Source organism: Leptopilina boulardi, unplaced genomic scaffold (assembly GCF_019393585.1).
Source record: "Leptopilina boulardi isolate dan_hultmark-lab unplaced genomic scaffold, ZJU_Lbou_2.1 LbouV2_255, whole genome shotgun sequence".
NCBI lineage: Eukaryota > Metazoa > Arthropoda > Insecta > Hymenoptera > Figitidae > Leptopilina > Leptopilina boulardi.
The window spans coordinates 326,519-346,285 of record NW_026137813.1 but is presented as its reverse complement, the minus strand read 5'-3'; the positions used below and the strand labels follow the sequence as shown (position 1 = coordinate 346,285).

General features: G+C 25.3%; 1 protein-coding gene across 6 annotated transcripts in view; it reads left to right on the top strand.

Moving 5' to 3' along the window:
• LOC127280826 (5-hydroxytryptamine receptor 1-like) overlaps nt 1-19,767 on the top strand; it is a 262,830-nt gene that overhangs the window by 46,419 nt on the left and 196,644 nt on the right. The gene's annotated exons all lie outside the window — the stretch shown is intronic.

Here is a 19,767-nt window from a genome sequence, read left to right as displayed (position 1 = left end):
AATAAATTTAAAGTATTGCAATTGTTAAACTTATATAAAAACTCAAAAAAATACGATAATAAACCTATTATGTAATAATGCATCATATATAAATACAAAAATCAAACAGGTTAAAAATTAAAATGCATTACACAATTAAAACCTTCAATAACTTTATCAAATCATAACGGATTTTTGCAAAACTTGGTACAGAAAGTATTTTGGAGTGATTGAATGTAAATACAAAAATAAAAGTCAAATTTTTTAAATTCAAAATGGCGTACTTTCCTAAAACTTATTTTTAAAAATGATCAAATTTGCTAACCCTGAAACCCCCCGAGTAACAATTTTCGAGCGAATCCAATGAATTTTTTAATTCTCGTCCGCCTTTTTGAATTTTGAAAAACTGACTTCAAATTGGTAATTAGCGACCCCAAAAACCGTAGAATACCAAATTTTATTAAGATCCTGAAAAACTTTTTTCAACAAACCATTTGGCAAAAAAATTGAAACACTCCTTCGAGAGAACAGAGATTAAGTTTCTGCTTATTAATTACTAACGAGGATACGTATAGAAAGAAAAACTTTTTTCTATGTACTTTTATAATGTTAAAATAATAGTGTAATCAAATAAAAACAATTTTGTGTGGCTTTGATGTAAAAAAAAATTATTAAAAATACCGTTCGGATTTACCCCAGTTTTCCAATTTTCTTGGGTAAATACGAACGGTCTGATATTATTAATAAAATTTTACAGAAGGCAAAAATCAAATATAGTTTCTGTTCTCGTACTCATAACAAACAATTATAAATAATAAAATGAATTTTTAGCTTCTTTTTCTTCAAATACGAGACAAAATACTGAAAGAGTGTCATCTTTGATTTTCAATCTTTTTTGCAATACTTGTTATCTTTGTTTATGCTGTTGCTAATTAACAAACAAAAAATGGGATAATACTTAGAATCTCTTCAAGAGGATCTGAGGTAAAAATTCTCATATCGAACTTATTTTTAAAAATTTTAATTAAGCTGAAATAATTAGCGTTCGGATTTACCCCTCGTTCGGATTTACCCCGACTGACCCTATAGGCCAAAACCAAAAAGAAGAGTTTTTATTTTACTTTTCTAAACTAAAATTTATTTAGTTTTAATTTTTAAAATGTTTAAAAATTTTAATCTTTAATTTTTTATTTTATTTATTATTTAGAAATTTTTTTGCTTAATATTATAATTTATTTAAGAATTCATAGTGTTTTTTATTGAATCTTTGAGGAGAAATAAGTTTTCTTTTTTTTTTTTAGTTTATACGGAATTTTATAAAACTTTTTATATTATTATTTCTTTCTTGGGAAAAATAAAATAATTAACATTCTCATCGCAACATTAAATCCGATCTTAATACAAGGCTGTGTGCACTTTTTGGGTGATTTTTTTTTTAAATTTTAATTTCCCTAAGAGTGCGATTACTTTAGACTTTACCAAATCTATTTTGTCAGTACATATTCCTCATTAATTTGCTTTTTTACATGAGGCGTATACGAAAGTCAGAGTGAAAGAGAGATGTATATATATATGTATAGAGCGTATATACTTATACACCTCAAATATTTTCAGGAATCGATCCTATACGTGAGTTCGAGTGATTAATCTTCAAACGTGGCAGGCGACTGATATCTTCTGATCGTTGGTTTTGGCAGGAATCGATTTTATAAAAAAAAAAAAAAAAATTTTTTCCGTTCTTAATGAAAATTCACGTCAATAACTAAATATAATAGATGAATTTATCGATATTAGTATCATTATTTTGGCAACAAACATATTCGAGAATTTTTTTTATTAGGTATATATTTCGGAGTAACCTTGCTAATTTAAATGGATTTAAATGAAATTTAATTTAAAATGATTTATAAAGGTCAAAAAGGACAGTTCTTTGAGAAAAAAAATAAACAATTGTTTATTTAAAAGATACAATAATAAAAAGTAAAAAAAAAAATTGCACTTTGGTTGTATATCAAAAGATAAAATGAATTAAAATTCAAAATATTCCTTATTTTTCTAATTTTAATATTCAAAATGAAAATTGTAGGGCTACGTTTTAACTTGTTAAAAAGATTTTAGAAATTAATTTTTTTTTACTTTGTTCTATTTTAATCAGTTGTTATGACTGCGCGCGATGTTTCTTATAGGACAGTCAGTGGTACCAATATAATTCTGAAAAGTGAGGTTATGTTTTCCATATTTAGTTGGCTCATTATGTTGGTAACATTGGTTGGAAAATAAGAAACGTCGCGCGCATCCATAATAGCAGATTAAAATAATATACAATAATAAAAAACAAAAAAAAATTCTAAAATTTTAAGCGATATGTGTTAAGACGAAATTATCCAATTTTTTTTGGATATAAAAACTGTAAAATAAGAAATATTTTAAAACTTTAAGCCAATTTATTTATATTAAAAATGAATTTTTTTTATTATTTATTTTTGTATGTTTTAAATAAACAATATTGTTTTTTGTGCTCATAAAGTTTTTCTTTTACTTTTATAGCAATAAATATCATATTATCAAATTGAATATGGTATAGAAGAGTTAGGGGCTGGTTGTAACATGTATAATTTTTCTAGAAATTTTACAACCTACCCCAACATGGGGCAAGTTTTTTTTTTTTTTCTTTTTTTATATTCTTATTTATTGCATAAATGATTGATTTATTGATAATAGGAATTATAATTATAAAATGCTTGATAATTTTCATAATTTATTCAATATTCTGAAATTTGTTACAACCAACAACCAGCTCTCCTAATTACCTCGGTTAACGGTAATGTCGTAAAAAATGTGAAAATAATTTAACATCAATTTCTGCTGGAACGAGATCTATCGAATAGTCATAAATTATTAAGTCGGTGTTAGTTCACAACGTTTTTATGGTTAACGATTGAAACAAAACAAAAATAATATTTTTCACTCTAAAAATAAGAACATTTTTGTCCTATAAATTTTTTTTTTCTAAATTATTAATCAAGAAGCATTGTAAAAATGTTTTTAGTCCAAAAATTATAAGAATTTACATAAACATTTTTTTTTCTCTAAATCGTTGACTATAAGTGAGCTTCAGGGAAGTAATTTATATATATATATATTATATATTTTTCGATCAATACCATTTAGGCTATTTTGCCTATGGAGAGTTAATTAATAGAGTATTTAGTATTAAATACTATAACACTATTTTGTTCTGATATATTTGTACATATGAAGGATTTATATAAACATATAATTATTATCGGATTTATATAGCATTTAATGGGATTTATTGATTTTATTCATAACTACAGATACAAAATTTAGATTAACATCTCGACTTTATTGAAATATATAAATATTAAGCTAATACGCACTTTATCTATGTTTTAATAATTATTTCTATTTTCAATTTTTCTTTAAATAATTAATTAATTATTTATTCATTTAGAAATACATTACTTAATAATAACACAACAACATAACCTCAAAAAATCGCAAATTTGAGCTGCACTGTAAAAAATCTTTTTGGAGATTGTACATTCACAATTTGTATATTTGTGTTAAAATTTGTAAAATTACTATATTCAATAAGGTTATGTTACTACATTAAAAAAAGCACTTTTACAATTTTCTGTAAATTTACTACTTTCAATCTACTTACTTTCTGATCTAGGGGTCTAACCATGTTTACTATAAATTTTTAGAGTTCCTGAATCCAAATCTGAACCTCATTTAAATTCATCACTTTAGGATTCTGCCATAACCTCAGAAAACACATTAGAAACACATGTTTTTTGAGGTTATGACAGAATCCTGAAGTGATGGATTTAAATGTGGTTCAGATTTGGATTCAGGAACTCCAAAAATATATAGTAAACTTGTCCACACCCCCAGATCAGAAAATTTTTTTGTTGATGAATTCGTAGCTCAAATTTAGGGTTTTTTGAGGTTATGTCAAAATTCTGATCTCGGATTTGGAATTAGCGATCCCAAAAACATATAGTAAACATAGTCAGAACTCCAGATCAGAACTTTTTTATTTCTTTGTGTGGCTGCTTAATTTATTTATATAAATATTTTATTTAATAATAATAATAGTTACAAAAACCACATCTATATTCTGAAGATCACAGGTCAAAAGACCCTCGGGTTCGAGGTTGTGTTCTACAAAAATAACTTTAGAATTAAAGGCCATATGTTAAACATAACCTCAAAATTCAGTCATAGATCAAACATAACCTCAAAATTAAAGGTCATAAGTCAAAATGCCTACAGTACCTATAAGTTAAATACTTCAAGTTCAAAAAATCATAGGTCAAAGTGAAAACATAACCTAAAAGTTTGATCAAAGATTAGATCCAAAGCAAACATAACCTCAAAATTAGGAATAGTAACAAGGAAATTTAATTATTACATTATTTCTTGCTAAGAATTATATTGTCGGTGAAGATAACAACGTTTATTATCAACGATTGAAAAAAAATACATTTTGAAAAATAAAAAATTGTTTTTTTTTAAGTTTTTGATCGAGTAACGTTATAAAAATTTTTTTTTTAAACAAAATATTATAATAATTTGAATAGAAAAATATTTTTTCTTCTGAATCGTTGATCATATAAACATTCTGAACTTCACTGACGTGAATTATAATTAGAAATCTAGTTAATATAATTTTTTTTTGACATTTTTTTACAGGGCCGATATTATTATGTTTTTGTAAAACAAAAAAATCTAAAAATTAAAAATAGAAATTAATAATCATAATTTTTTTTATTTATACTAAAAATTTGTTTAGCAAGTGTGTTGCATTTATCATGTATATCGTATACATATCCGATTTGTTGAATTTCCCCCCTCTTGACCCAGTTTGTGCATTATTTGACAATTTTTAAGAATACACTCATAATTCAAAATTTCTTATTGATTTCTTTTTTCTCGTACATAGAAATAAAAAAAAAAAGGTTTTTACTTTGAAAAACACCAAAATTTTGAAATTTACTCTCTAAATTTGAATTAGTAAAAATTTTAACTAATTTGAATTAGTGACTCACTTTTTGCTATTGAATTAGTAAAATTTTACTAATTATTAGTAACTTTGACTAATAATTAGTGAAATTTAACTAATTCAATAGCAAAAAGTGAGTCACTAATTCAAATTAGTAAAAATTTTTACTAATTCAGATTTAGAGAGTAAGAACAAATGAACTATAGTTTACTATCAAATTGAATAAAATTAATATTTATCATAAAAATTTATTTGATTATTTTTTTTCGGAACAATGTATTAATGTGTAAATTTCAAAAAAATTCTTTCATTTATTTATTTAATTATTTAATTATAATTTACGGTCTTACAAATTTCTTAAAAAAAAGTAAAAATGCCTTTTGTGCAGCAACTCTTAGTATTTACAAAATTATATTAAAATTATATATTATATAAATTTACATGAATAGTTATTGTTAAAAAACATAGTATATATTATCTTCTATTTTTTTGCAATTTTTTACTGTTATTTAATGTTGAACACAAATTTTTCGTAACACTAATTGTTTATTGATTCCGGCTACTGGTACTTTAAAACAACAACAACAACAAAAATTGATTTTTTAATTAATTTAGTACGTATTCAGTCTTTGCTAAATAATCCTATTAAATAATTAACGCGCGTTTCTTTCGAGCGTGAGAATTATTGGTTTTCTCCATTGCAGCTTTGTACAAATGTATTTTTTAACTATATAAAGCTCTTGTTATTTAATTAATGCATTAACATTCTTGAGAAACGCCTCTAAGCAATTTGCCAAAGCATTCGTATATATACCTGACAACATAACTTTTCCGTGAACTCGTATATGTATATAGAAAATTTCTGCACTGACTGTACTTTCCCCTTCTGCAAGGGTAGATCCCATTTATCATCCTATCGGTACAGCACATAGATTGAATATTAACACTGAAATTTTGCTCGGTTTGAAAAAGCTGAATCTATCAGAAAATATGTTTTACGTTCACACAATTTAAATCTATGGCTGCAAAAAAAAAAGGAAAAATATAAATAAAAGTAAATTTCAAAGTTTTGTATATAAATATAGGTATCAGTGTGACAGAAAACAAAATTTTTAATTTTTATTTGTCTTAAATTGATTCAATAGTTTAATTATTATTGTTTATTTATGTATTAATAAAAATTATAAAATGTTTATAAAAATATTATAAAAAATAATAGTAATAAACATTGTAAGTTAAAATAGTTTTTAATTAAAATTTTGAAAAACTATGTCAAAGAATAATTATATATATATATATATTAAATATTAGCAAATTATATTTTATTTTGTTCTTTAGAGAAAAAAATTGTGTACGTATTTTTTTATTTTTTAATAAGTGCTCAAATTTCCAAGTTATGAATTTTTAAAAATTTTTCTATTTTTCTTTTTTAATTTCGAAATATAGGAAAAAAAATTTAATTTTCCTACAGAAAATAATTATTTTTTTAAAACAAATTAATTTTTTTAAACTTTAAATCCGATTTTCATTACTTTTTTTTAATTTTACATACCCGGAAGTACTATAATGAAGAATTTGCAAAAAGTTTTAGTGTGGGTCTGATTATTTTGTTTAAAAAATTTTTTTTTTCATTTTCAAAATAAAAAGTTTTTTAACAACTAGAATTTTTCACTTTTACTCATAGAAAAGCAAAAAACTAAAATACATTTTATTATTTTGAAAAATAAAAAAACGAAAATTAAAATTTTTTTAAATAAATTATTTAAACAAAAAGGATCTTTAGACCCACTCTAAAACTATTTGTAAAATCTTCTTAATACTTCCAGGTATTAAATAAAAATAAAATAAAAAAAATAATAGGGTCCAATGTTAAAAAAATTAATTTGTTTATAAAAAATGGTTCTTTTTTAAACAAAAATAAAAAATTATTTCTTTTGTACTCATGCTTTTTTAAAGTGTATATGAATATTCTATTTAATATTTTAAAGTAAATAATTTTTCCCTGATCGTATAAGGTGTCAAGAATAGGCCAATCGATACGTTTTTAAGCGTCGTCAATAGAATAAATGAAATATATTAAAACTTTCATTAAAAATTTATTCGTAAATGTAAAAAGTAATTTTACTTACAAAGATGTTTTTATAATGTGTCGAAGTAAACAGTGTACAATTGAATAAAAAATAATAAAATTAAAAATATAGAATTTAAAATTGTTATTGTAAATTTTATTTCGTGTAGAGTTTGATAGTACCTAGTGTAATGGTGTAGAATGTGCAATTTATTTTATTAAATTTTTTCTCATTGAGTTTCGTTTCTCTCAAAATTCGGTAAATTGTAGTGATAGTATTTTTGAAAATCCTTTGGTCAGATTTGAGATATTAATATGATAAATGAGCCTACCAAATTTTATCTAAATCCATTAAAACCTGTTAAAGTTATCTTCTAAACAAAAAAGGGATCCACACACACACACACACACACACACACACGCATACATACATCCGGACAATTGATCAGGATCTCATATAACATGTTTCTATAAAGAAAAAAATTTGTTTCCGCCACTTTGAAAAGTTTTATAAACGAAAGGACTACAAAGCTTCCTCCACGAGGAAGCAAAAATTATTATTTTAAAAAAATATTAATTTTTAAACAATTTGTTTAAAAAATAAATTTGTTCATAACTTTTAATTTAATTTTATAATAAAATAAAAAAAAGTTTAAGAATCAGTTATAAAAAACGATAAAAAAAAATATTTAAGTGAATCAATAGTGACAGATATCGATGACAAAGACAATAAATCAATTGACGTTTCTCTTTTTTTATATATCTATTATAATATAGTCGTAAAATTGAACCATTGTAGCAACGAATTTTCCTGGAAGGTTGACCTATAAAAGCGCGATTTTATAGACTAGTAAAAGAGTACTGCCAGGCATTAAAACATAGCTGATTCTTATATTTAAAAAAAAAATTTCTGAAACCCTACAAATCTGAACATAAAATGTGCAAAAGTTGCACTGAGTACAACGACTTCATGTAAGTCGAGATATATATATGTTATAAAGGATAAAAATTTTTTTTTACTTAGTTAAATAGAAATCGTTTAATATGAAAATTCGTCTCATTATAAAATACAGTTTATAAAATACTGCTATAAATAAAAATTGAATGGGAATCACTTTCACCAATCCACCAATTTCAAAGTTTTGTTTTTAATGTTTTTGTTTGATTTGTTTCATTATTTTTTCCAAAAATTTACATTTCCAAATTGGGTTTCTCCAAAAATACTTTTTTCAAAAAAAAAAAAATAAATTTACATAAAAATTTTAGTGAAATTTTAAATCTGACGTTATACCTGACACTTCTCGTTATAGATTTCTAAAAGTGCATACACTAACGGCAGCCCAATCGTTTTACTTTGCCCTCTATGAACTTGACTGACTGCTCCTAGAATTGTAAACAATTGGAAAAATATTCTTTTTCTATTGTTTTTCTATTTTCTTTGATCCATTTTCTTTAAGGGTATGTGGGCAAAGAACGTTTTTTTGTGGTTTGAAAGTTACTCTAAAATAAAAAATGATTTTGGGTTAAAATTTTGGAGAAATGATTTTGTTTGGTACAAGGAATCTCGCATTTCTACTCATTTACCATAACTTAAGGCAAAAATAATAAAAATAAAGCAATAAATAGTAAAATAATGTATTATATCATAGTTCATTTAGCGGCCACTCGCTCGAATTGGCGCTGTTTACTGGGGCACTGACACACTCAAGCAACGTCTGTGTATGCGCCACCATCTTTGTTTTCATTTTCGTTTAAAAATGCCACTTTTTAAACTTCATTTTTTAATAATTTTACTAAAAAATTATGTATTTTTCGGAGAGCAGCGAAATAACAAGTAACATAATCTATCATCCCTCAAAATTTTAGACAAAAATCTTTTCTCATTTTAGAGTGAAACGTATACTACCAAAACACATTTTCCCATATTCGGTCACGTGGGAGGTTCCCACATAACCTTAAGGGGATTACACCAGTTGTAACTCGAAAAAAAGTCTTTTTTAAAAATGTTTTCTTAATAAACCATGAAATTTTTTTAAAAAATATTTATTACCTAAAAGTACATGTCTAGAACTTTAATTAACAAAAATTTTTGTTATCAAAAGCTTTATGTGTAATGAGGCAACGAAGTAACGCCTTCGGGAAATATCATGAAATTCTTTATTGCGATCTGACTGCTGTAGTCTAATTTTGTAAATTGAATAACATGAACTTGCTGCTGGCACACGGTGGGCTTGAACCAACTTTGAATAAAGGATCATAGCACACCTTTTTTTATTACAAATGATTATTTAGGTCATAAATAGCGTGTAAAAAAATTATAGCCCATAACTTGTCGAGCCGTTTTTAACCACTTGAGCGTCATGGCGTTCCAACTGGCGTCGTGCGTGGCAGTGACAGAAGCGTCAAAAATGCATAAATGGCGTTCCTACTTGAATTCAATTTGTAAAGTCTGTAGACATAATTAACTAACTATAACTTACTTTTTATATTTTTTGAGATTAAGCAAGACGTATGTGACACGAAAAAATTATTTTTTTAAACATTCAAACAGTTTTTTCGAAATTTAAAGTCGACAATTTTTGGTACTTTTTTGCGAATGGCGTTCTAACATTTACTCAATAAAATTATATTTCTGCTTCCAAAAACTGTGCAAAACACCCAAATCTTGTTACTCGGGGATTTTCGGGATCGCTGAACATGAATTTGATGCCAAATTGACAATTTGACAGTTGACAGCTGTCAATTCGACTGTCAACTTCTATAAAAAAACAATTACTTTTTATGAAAATAACTATATAAGGGTTTTCGGGGTCGCTGATTTCGAATATGAGATCAAATTGACAATTTGACAGTTGACAGCTGTCAATTCAACTGTCAACTTCTATAAAAGACAATTATTTTTTATGAAAATAACTGTATAAGGGTTTTTGGGGTCACTGATTACGAATATGAGATCAAATTGACAATTTGACAGTTGACAGCTGTCAATTCAACTGTCAACTTCTATAAAAGACAATTATTTATTATGAAAATAACTGTATAAAGGTTTTTGGGGTCGCTGATTACGAATATCAGATCAAATTGACAATTTGACAGTTGACAGTTAAATTGACAGCTGTCAATTATCAAATTTTCAATTTGACCACATATTCGTATTCAGCGACCTCGAAAACCCTTATACTATTATTTTCATTAAAATTAATCACTTTTTATAAATTTGACAGTTGATTTGACAGCTGTCGAATTGTCAATTTGATCTCATATTCGTAATCAGCGACCCCAAAAACCTTTATACAGTTATTTTCATAAAAAATAATTCTCTTTTATAGAAGTTGACAGTTGAATTGACAGCTGTCAACTGTCAAATTGTCAATTTGATCTCATATTTGTAATCAGTGACCCCAAAAACCCTTATACAGTTATTTTCATAAAAAATAATTGTCTTTTATAGAAGTTGACAGTTTAATTGACAGCTGTCAACTGTCAAATTGTCAATTTGATCTCATATTCGTAATCAGCGACCCCGAAAACCCTTATATAGTTATTTTCATAAAAAATAATTGTTTTTTTATAGAAGTTGACAGTCGAATTGACAGCTGTCAACTGTCAAATTGTCAATTTGGCATCAAATTCATGTTCAGCGATCCCGAAAATCCCCGAGTAACAAGATTTGGGTGTTTTGCACAGTTTTTGGAAGCAGAAATATAATTTTATTGAGTAAATGTTAGAACGCCATTCGCAAAAAAGTACCAAAAATTGTCGACTTTAAATTTCGAAAAAACTGTTTGAATGTTTAAAAAAATAATTTTTTCGTGTCACATACGTCTTGCTTAATCTCAAAAAATATAAAAAGTAAGTTATAGTTAGTTAATTATGTCTACAGACTTTACAAATTGAATTCAAGTAGGAACGCCATTTATGCATTTTTGACGCTTCTGTCACTGCCACGCACGACGCCAGTTGGAACGCCATGACGCTCAAGTGGTTAAGAAAACTCATTTTGAAAGAAAATCTAGTTTTCTTTGGAAAATTTAATACATTTACATTGAATTCCCAATTTAAGTATTTCAATTATGACATTTATACTTTTTCCAAATTATAATGAAAATAAAACGATATTTCAGAAATTATAATTTAATTTTTTAAGTAATACATTATTTGTTTAAATAAATTGACTGTATTTTGTAAAAAAATAAAAAAATTTTATAGTATAAGAGAAAAACCCTTTAATGGACGAAACTGTACCAGATATATCATAAACTTTTATAAAATGTAGAATTTAACAACTCAATTGTACAGAATTTTAGACACTAATACTTCAGATTTTTAAATCGCAGGCTTAAATATGTTGAGCGTTATATTCTTGTACTGCTCTAAGTAATTTTGATGGATATTCCGGATGCTTGTCAAAAACTTTATATTTGGCCCAAGTTGTCTTGAAGTCTGAATGTAAGGATTCTACAGCTTGCTCACTATAAAATCCCAATCCCTCGCCTGATTTCTCACAAAACTGAGAAACATAAAATATCACGGCATGGACTTTCGGCGTAACGGAAATGTTCAAATCATAATAACTTTTTTTAAAGTTAGAAATAAATTTTTTATAATTAACATCAAGAGTCGAAGAAAAACACGATTACACAACGGTTTTAAAATCATCAAAACATTTCACGTATTTTAAGCAATTGATACTACATATCTGTCGCAATAGATCTGTCCTATTTAATAGGATATTGCATGAATTGGGAATTCAATGTAAATGTATTAAATTTTCCAAAGAAAACTAGATTTTCTTTCAAAATGAGTTTTCTCAAAAACGGCTCGACAAGTTATGGGCTATAATTTTTTTACACGCTATTTATGACCTAAATAACCAAAATTTGTAATAAAAAAGGTGTGCTATGATCCTTTATTCAAAGTTGGTTCAAGCCCATCGTGGGCAGTGAAATGTGGTTTGTTTAAAATGTTCCACACAGAAAAAAGTTGGACTCATATTTGTTGCATCTCAAAATGAATTCATATTAAATGACATAGACGTGGCGCCATCTGCCTGTCCCATTTTTGATGCGTATCAAATTGAGTATAACACAAAAAATTAAAAGTAATTAAAATAAGCTGCAACGCTTATTATTTTAATCCAATTTTGCTTATTTTAATACCAAAATGGATTAAAATAAGCAAAATTGGATTAAAATAATAAGCGTTGCAGCTTATTTTAATGTCTTTTAATTTTCTGTGAAATTTTGTACTCATTTTGAGATCAGGTTTTTTCTGTGCAGAAAGTATTTTTGAAAAAATTTATTTTCGTTAATTTTGGTTTTGAAAAAAAATTTTTTTTGTAAATTTTAAATTTCAGGAAAATTGGTCATTGATGAAAATTATTTTTAGAAAAAAAAAAAACAGATTGGAATAAATAAATTGGTAAAAGTTAATTCGACACCACAAAAATCCCAACAGATCTAATATTAAAGCGTTCCTACTAGAGGTGTGAAAATTGGCAAAATTTGATTTTCTCCATAATAATTACCATGGGCTTCGTTTAGTTCGAATTTCCGCAGTTAATGTGAAATTCAAGTTTTTGCACACCTCTGGAATATATACTCTTGTTTTTGGTATAAAATATCGTTTCAGGACTAATTACAAATTTTGTTTACTCTATACATATAGTAATAAAAAAGAGATAATTATTCGTTATTTAATATTAAAAATTATAAATACATAATATAGAAGAGGATCATTTGCTGCCCTATAGGAGTGATTGATCCAACGACATTGTAGACGTTAATTTACTGTGTGCAAGGGGATTGGGCAATTTTGGAATAGGGAATGGGAAAACCTAATCCCTAATCGCAGTTTGGCACTAAATTGATTTTGCGGAGAAGTCTGTACACAACGATAATATACATTGAGAACGATTAATGGTTTGGACATTTACCGCCTTCCTGTATTTGCAAGTCTTATCCGTTTCACTGAGCTACTGTCTTTATATACATACATATATATATTTATGTATATATGCATTGCGATTTTGTAATTAGTTACAATTAATTAATTTTTGCTTCTATATTTCTCATTGAAAACTCCATTAAGCATTATGTAATATTTGGCAACCGCTTATCATCGATGATCGATTCAATAGTAATTTCTATATCTATGATATAGCTTCAATTGGTATACCCTGTGGGAAATAAACGATTGGTCCATTAATGGGCCAATATTGTGAGCTAGTCAGTGGTTCGAATATAGTGGTGCAATATTACGTTAAAAAAAAAAATAGTAGATTTAACTACCCTGCGTGATCTTCAACTGAATTTAAAAAAGTGGTACTAATTATCAGAAAGTAGCTAATTGGTAAATTTTAAAGATTGGATTCAACCAAATAAAACTAACGCCAAGAAAGCATAGTGCGCCTTTTGTAATGTTAATTCAAGACCGAGAAAATTTAATATTATTAATCATTGCTCTCGTACAAAACATATCGCGAAAAGTTTTTCTCCAAATGAAATTTTAAAAATGTGTCTTGCAACTGCACTGAAAAATAAACAAAATGACGAATTGAAAAGAAATATAAAAACTGCTGCAGTAGCTTTAGCATCATTATTTGCTTGCCATAACCTTCCTATTCATATGGTCGGGATTGTAGTATTTCAAAAAAAAAAATTTAAAGATTCAAAAACTGTTGCGGGAATAAATTTAGAAAAAAAAAGAAATGTTCACAAATTATAAAAAGTGTTTTAAGTAACAGATATGTGTGATTTAATACAACTGAATGATAGAGAAATTCATTTTTTCATAATTAAAATTAAATGCTTCGTATATAAATTTAATGAATAGTATTTGCCATTCGTTAAATTTGATTGCGAAATACAACTGCAATAAACATTTACCACATTTCTGCACACAATTATTATCAATGATTTCCATTTATTTTTCTCGGAGTGCAAAACGTTTTGCTCATTTTACTAAAAATTTAAGAATTTTATTTTGGTGAATCAGATAAATTTTTGTAACTATCAACAACAAGATGGTTACCTCATCAATATTGCATTAAAAGAATTTTAAAGTATTGCTTAGCATTAAAAGATTATTATAATTTAGAAGTCTTATAATTAAAAAGTGAATTTTGAAATAAAAAGATTTCATCCGAAAATAATCATTTAAAAAACGATGGAAGTCTACAGTTAAATATTTTAGAAGCTGATAAAATTTTGAGCATATATATACTTTTTTGAAGTACGCACTTAACTATTTCAACAAATATAATGCAAACGCAACCAACACTTATTCTGGCAAATGGGAACAAACTTTTTAAAACCTAAAGTTTTTCTTAAACCGATTTGAAGTATTAAAATATCGATGATTTAGAAAATCATGTAGATTTACATTCTGCTTTTTGGACTCTAAATGTGAACAACTTTTAAAAACAATCAAACTTCGTGTTGTAAATATGATTTGTAATACGTGTTTAAATTTTTATGTGTCTGTCGCATTTAATATTTAGAAATGACTTTCGTTAAATGATAATTTATTGTCAAATTTAATTTTCCTGCGTCCTGAGATTACAATGGATTTTTTTTAAACTAGAGCACAAATTCCTGATTTGTGAAAAATAGCTTATTTTTTTGTGGATATTATGATTAAAATGATTTAAAAGTAGAATGGAATGTTTTAACCTCAGTTAATTGAAAATAACTTTAATAATATTTCACTCAAATAATTGATTTCACATTGAAAAGTATTTATATAATATAAGATTATTTCTATAACGTAATATTAATTATAATAGAATTAATATTACATTTTAGAATTAATCTTTTAATATATACACAGAAAATTAAAAGGTATTAAAATAAGCTGCAACGCTTATTATTTTAATCCAATTTTTCTTATTTTAATACCAAAATGGATTAAAATAAGCAAAATTGGATTAAAATAATAAGCGTTGCAGCTTATTTTAATGCCTTTTAATTTTCTGTGTATAAATGACGTGATTCAAATACTACAAATTTCAACTCTTCACGATAAACTGTACAATGTTAAATTCAATTTAACTATATATAATAATTAATATTAATTTTACAATATTAGCTAATTTGGTTTTACTATTATTTCAATAACGTCTTCTCCTAATGAATAACTAGTAAAATTTAACTAGCGTATTAGTTATTTGCACAATCATTTGAACGTTCAGAATTTTAGGAACATGATATTTTTATAATATTTGCAAAAATTGAGTCTCAACATTTCAAATAAATGAGTAAATATAAATACGCTTTAATATAAATTAATAAACATGTATAATGTAATATAAATCCTGTTGCTTAAAGAATGTGAGAAAAAAAATGCATTAATTATAATTGATGTGTAAAACTATATGTTCAATGGAATTCAAACACAAAAGAGCACTATACTACTGAGACACTATTGTGTGTCTCTAGCCTCGATGTAATATCAGGCAAACAGCAGAGAATAATGATTCATGAGTAATAGGCTGTGTCAGTATGACTATGCGTAGAGCTATCATTCAGAAATAACCATATACATGATGAACAATGTACTTATTGGAATTCGATCTTAATGTCATATTTACCCTGTGTGTATACAGCTGCGCGCCAAATTCTATTAAATCCTGTATTATTTTAGACTAAAATTAGGTTATAGTGTGTGCAATTAAAATTGAAAATTAATAATTATATTGTTGATATAATTTAGAGATATTTTTATATTTATATATAAAATTTGATACATATAGATATACACGTTCATTTATTTATTATATATGATAAAATAAATAAAAAAATTTTTATCACATAAATCGTTCACCCCAAGCTGAAACATACTTTTTTTTTCTTTGGAACAGTGAATCGGCAGAATTTTCCCCAAATCTGAAATGGCATAATTCTCATTTAACTGAAATTTTTCTGACATAATTTTCATTTATTACAATGATTAATTTGCATAATATTCATGTAGCATAATTTTTTAAAGGCAAAATATTGATTAAGCGTATTTTTATTTGGTAGATATAATATTTAGTATAATTTACATGTTGCATCTAATTACTAATCAATCCGCCATTTATTCTTCTCGAAGTACAAAAAGTGTTGATCCTTTGACTGAAATTCAAGAATTTTCAATCAAAATAAATTTTTGAAACTATAGCAACTACAAAATGGTTACCTCATCAACATTGCATTGAAGAAATTTTAAAGTATTGGTCAGCATGAAAAGATTATTATAATTTAGAAGTTTTAGAATAGCAAAGTAAAATTTTAACTAAAAAGAAAAATAAGATTTCATCCGAAAATGATAATTTAAATAACGATTGAAGCTAAATATTTTAGAAGCTAAAAAAAATTTTGAATTATTTTTTGATATTAGTAATTTGAAATAATGAATATTTTATAGAATATTAATTTGTACAATTGATGTAATCTAACATAATTTATTAAATGTCATAAATCTTTATTGAGCATCATTATTTATTGATATACTTATGTTAGTTGAAATAATAATTTTTTTGGAATAATTTTTTTTTTTATTAAATCAAATTATTGAATTTTGATTTTAATATTTTTAGCATATACAAACAGTAATATTGTACCCAGTATGTATTTTAATATTTAAGAGTAAAAGATAGACTACATTAATTATTCAGAAAAATATACATTAACACATCCGTTGCTATATATTTTTCAATTTAATTGATGATAAAATTTAACAGTTTTCCAATAATAATTCCGTTTCAATTTAATTAAATAGTCTGTTCATTTTTAATGTTTAATTATTTAATAGCTTTTATAAAAAATTCTTTAATAATTAATAGGTACCTATAATTCTAATAAAGAATAATTTTTTATTTTTGTTAGAAAAATAAATATAATTGTCAAATTTATATGAAAATTTCTTTTGGCACAAATGCAAAAAGCAACTGGCTTTTAATTATAATCACACAATTAAGAGAAAATTTCATATCATCGTTAATTAATACAAAAAAAGACACTCAAAATAACAGAATGATTTAATTGCAATGTTTTTACTTTGCATATGTAAAAAAAAAAAAAAAAAAGTTGCAAGCTTCTAGTCTGAAACCATATATTTGATTTGTTTCACTTTCCTCTACAGATTCATTTTACTAATTGAAAGGTTCGATAGAGGTAGGGATGTATACAATTAAATCGACCAATTACAAACATTGTATAGACACAAATTGTGTGTGCAACCACAAATATTAACTTTTCAATACCAAATGAAAAATGTGGTTTTAACAGTTTAAACACAACACCTATCGAGAATTACTCTTTTATTAATCATTTCACATTTATATCATTTTAATTGTAAATTATATTTCACATTTTTTTTTTATTTTTATTTTAAATCTATTTACCTATATTTAGGGAAAATAAAATTATAATAAAATATGAGAAAAATGAATGATTGTTAAAATTATGTAAAGAAAACTTTCTGGTTTAGAATTGGCAAAAGAATACAATTTTTAAAAATTTTATTGGTAAAAAAATATTATAGTTATGGAATAATTCTTTTTAAACATTATTATATTTAAGATAGAGTATTAAATAGTGTATTGAGGAAACCAAACCTGAAAGTCTCCTTAAAATTCATTCTCTAAAATGTAGGAATTAAAAGGTGAATAATTTAATTGTTTTAAAATTAAAATAATTCAAAAATGAACGATACAACATCCAGTCAGAAGTTGACTTGTCGGATTATTGCGTTGTGCAATACTCAAGGGTACAATAATTTTGTAACTTGACTTTACTTTGATTTCATTTTACTTGGGAGTTTATTTCACAGAAATTTAATTGTTTTGTCATTTTTAATGAAGCTGCGAGATTATATTATACACTTTATTCTCGAATTGAAATTTAAAACTTTAAGAGCATATTCTTTACCTATAGATGTGTATAACCAATTACTATACACTCAGAAAAAAATTCGTTTGAAGCAACCAAATTTTGGTTAAATCAACAAAATAAATGCATTGATATACAGTTAACCAAACATTTGGTTGCATAAACCAAACGTTTATTTAGCTCAATCAAATTTTTTCTTTGTTCAAAAAATTTATTAAAATAAACCAAACAGTTATTTAGATGAAATAAATATTTATTTGAATTAAACAAATTTTGTTTGAACTAACCAAAAAATTGGGTAAATATAAAAAAAATGGTACATTTGGTTCAAACATATCTTTTTTCTGAATGTATATTAATACAACAGCAAAAAATTTCGAAATTCATTATCATTTTTATTTTTTCTTTAAGGCAGAATCAGATAAAGAATCGGGACAAAACTTAATCCAAATGTTTTTTTTTTGTATTTTTAAAGAAAAAGATGATTTAAATTTTAAATAACTTAATTAAAAAATTTTTTAACAATTATAAATTGCATTTAAATATAAAAATTAACATTTTTTATGCATAGGAAACGATTTAGGTAACATAACCTAAAAAACATTTTTATGTTATGTTACCTGAATCGTTTCCTATGCATAAAAAATGTTAATTTTTATATTTAAATGCAATTTCTAATTGTTAAAAAATTTACAGTTTTTTTTTTATTGAAAAAACATAACCTAAAAGACTATTTAAAATTTCACTGAAGCTTTTTTAAAATTTATATGATCTTTTTCTTAAAAAATATAAAAATACACAGTTAGACAAACTTTTGCTCCGATTCCGGTACAATTCCGCGTTCGAACGTAAATGGCACAACGGGTCTGCTGGACCCGACGTATTCAAACGTAACGTGTATTGTACAGTCAGTATTGAATATTTTTGCACAAAAATAAAAAAAACGAAAAATTGCGTTGAGTACTTAAAAATTCATGAGTTATTTAAATTTTAATATTATGACTTAAAAAGTTAAGGTTTTATTCTTGATGTATTCACAGAAAATTATAAGGTATTAAAATAAGCTGCAACGCTTATTATTTTAATCCAATTTTGCTTATTTTAATACCAAAATGGATTAAAATAAGCAAAATTGGATTAAAATAATAAGCGTTGCAGCTTATTTTAATGCCTTTTAATTTTCTGTGTTATTCTTTAAGGGTATGTGGGCAAAGGACGTTATTTTGTGGTTTGAAACTTTTTCTGAAATAAAAAATGATTTCGGGTTAAAATTTTGGAGAAAAGATTTTGTTTGGTACAAGGAATTTCGCTGTTCTACTCATTTACCATAACCACTTTTTAAACTTCATTTTTTTAAAATTTAACGCAAAATTATGTATTTTTCGGAAAACAGCGAGATTCCTTGTACCCTAATCTATCATCCCTCAAAATTTTAGACAAAAATCTTTTCTCATTTTAGAGTGAAACGTATACTACCAAAACACATTTTCCCATACTAGGTCACGTGGGAGGTTCCCACATAACCTTAAGGAAAAAAATACCACAACAGCAGGACTTGCAAGAGAGGTATTTATTTTGCAGAATAAAATGTGATTTTTTAGGTTAAAATTAAAAATTTATAATTATTAATGTTTGCAGCTAATTTATTCTTTTGTATCAAATTAGTTGTAACAAAAAACTTACAAAATTACTAAAAATATGTCAAACTAATATATTAAAGTATAAAAAAATATTCAATAGCTTCACATTCAATTAATTTTAGCTCGAGAAAATGCTCGGGTCTACTGGACACATGCTGCCAGTTAAAGGTTAAA